The sequence below is a fragment of the Alligator sinensis genome, unplaced genomic scaffold, assembly GCF_000455745.1.
Source record: "Alligator sinensis unplaced genomic scaffold, ASM45574v1 scaffold113_1, whole genome shotgun sequence".
Classification (NCBI taxonomy): domain Eukaryota; kingdom Metazoa; phylum Chordata; order Crocodylia; family Alligatoridae; genus Alligator; species Alligator sinensis.
In genome coordinates this window covers 318,474-321,063 of record NW_005842918.1, presented here as the reverse complement: position 1 = coordinate 321,063, position 2,590 = coordinate 318,474, and the positions used below count along the sequence as shown (strand labels likewise).

General features: G+C 49.2%; 1 pseudogene; it reads right to left on the bottom strand.

The window, feature by feature from the left end:
- Positions 1-2,590, bottom strand: part of LOC102383661 — a 60,968-nt pseudogene that overhangs the window by 39,028 nt on the left and 19,350 nt on the right.

Below are 2,590 nucleotides of genomic sequence, written 5' to 3'. Positions count from 1 at the left end.
GGGGTACCAGCATGAAAGCCACTACTGAAATCATGTCTACATCAATGGTATCAAAACTGACTGGTCTCTGGATTTGAACCAGGGGGTGGGGTCAAAGGTGACAGGTCACTCACCCCCCAATGTGTCCCCTACATGGGTCCCCAATGGGTCCTTCCAAAGGTGGAACTCACCTCTGAGTTCCCAGTCAATCCCAGCCCCATCGTCCAGCTGAAATGGTTGGATCTGGCCAACAGGCTGTGACTTTCCGCCCCTGACCTATGCTATTTAACAAAATCCATCTGGTATCAACCTAGAGAGGTTAGAGAAAGGATCTGAGATTAATCAGATCAAGTTCAACAAGGACAAGTACAAAGTCTTGCCCTTGGAAGGGAATCATTGAACACGGAGGAATGACAGGCTGGGAGGGAAGACGGAAGAGAAGGACCTAGGGGTAATAGTGGACCATAAGCTGAATATGAATGAACAGTGTGCTCTTATTACAAACAAAGCCAGCAGCATCCTGGGTTGAATGAGTAGGAGGGTCCTTGCAAATCAAGGCAATGACTTTCCCACTCTATTCAGCACCGGCGGTGGGGTTGGGCTCTCTTAGAGTCCTGTGCCCAGTTTGGGGCCCACACTTCAAGAAGATCGACAGATGGGAAAGAGCCCAGCACAGAGCACCAAATATATTGAAGGACCTGAAAAGGAAGACTGATGACAAAAGGCTGGAAGAGCTAGGATGACTGAGTGTGGAGAAGAGAAGATTGGGAAGAGATGTGACAAATTGACAGCAGCTTTTGGCAGCTCAGCCAAAAGTTATGGCCCATTCAGCAGCAGCTGTGAGAGGGCTAAAACTAACAGTGATGTTACTCTACCCTTCCTTCTCCGTGGCCATAGAGAGAAGCAGAGCCCTGGCAGCCATTACAGTGCCCATGTAAATCCATTACAATGTCTCCATGCTTCTATTCTGGTACAGAAATCACCTTCCCTGCTTAAGGCATACACCCCATTTTTGGGGGACCTTTTGGGGGGAAAAAGTTGTGCGAGGTGCATGAGGAAATATGGTAAAAGGGGGGAGAGAAAGTGTAAGAAAATATGAGTGTGATTGAATGGAGATTCGTGAACTCTTTTATGAAGAGCTTAGTTATGGATTTGTCTGGGATGGTTTGGACAGAACTGATCCTGCCTCAGGCACAGGGTTCAACTCAATGTGACCTCTGAAGGTCCTTTCTGGACCAACTTCTCTAGGATTCTATGGCTCTATGACCTCTGGAGGTCCCCTCCACCCCTATGACCCTATAATGATGACTCTGACTTCTAGAGATCCCTTCCAGACTGGATTCTCTAGGATTTCTATAATCAAGACCCCCTCCTTACCTCTGATCCCAATTGCTGGTGAGCCATACCCAGATTTGTCATTGATTCCAATGTTCCACAGCCCGAAGGAGGTGCTGAGATGCCTCATGTTGTGTCTCTTGAAACCACGACCAAGGTTGTATTCTGCCCAGGAGAACTCAGTGCCTGGAACTGGCTTCCACTTGAGGTTCCTGAGGGGCCTATTATCCAGGATAATCCCCTCTGACTGAGACGTGTTGACCACAATCAGCGCATAGTTCTCAAAATCCTCCTGCCCAAAGACATTATAAGTTTGACAGTAGCTGGAGACATCAGGGATGGTCATGAAGAAGGGGTCGTAGATGATGTTCCTGCTGGTCCCACCAGTGGAGAAGAAGACGACTTGGATTCCCACACTGGCCGAGAGGTATAAAGGTCTCAAGGCAGTGATTTCAAATACTGTGACCTGCCCCGCCTCCAGGTGCTTTGTGGCCTCTCTCAACCTAGAGTGGTAGGTAATGTGGGTATCTTGGGAAGCCACAACATACACCACATCAAATTTGGTCTGGAAGGACATGGCCGGGACCACAAATGTGGTGCCCCATGTGGACACTGGCAAGAGCTGCTCACCAACATAGTCACATTTGGTGTGTTTTGAGGCACAGGTATGCCCAGCATAGACAGCCACAGGGCTTTGGGACACAATCCTGGTACCAGATAAATCATCATGGCTCTGCAGCTGGATAGCCTGGTAGGCCTCCAATGTAATGGTCAGCTGTCTCCCTGCTGTATAGATTTGTCTTTGGAATGTCACATCTCCTCTGAGGTAGATGTCCACACGGGTGGACTCCCGCCAGGTCACTACCATGAACTGTTTGTAGCCAATCCTGGACAGCCTTCTTGGAGTCACCACATAATAATCAGTCCCAAGGTCCTGAATGGGGTAGATAACCGTGGTATCAGCTGTGTGTTCCTTATAGTTCAGGGCAAGGACGGAGATCTGCTGGTCAGCCCGGATGGTAACTGTGTTGTCTGAAACGGTGCTGCCTTGCAGCTCTGCGAAGGCTGGGATGCTCACGGGGATTGTTTCACTGGGATTCCCAGTCAGGTGGACAGTGAAATTTGCCTGGTTCACTAAGACAGTCACCGATGTGTCAGGGAAATAGCTGGTAATGAACAGCATGTTGCGGCTCTGCCCATAGCTGGGGACATAGTTTTGCAAGAAGGCCATGATGAATTCATTTCCTTGGGGCCCTGAGCAGGTAGTATGTGGAGG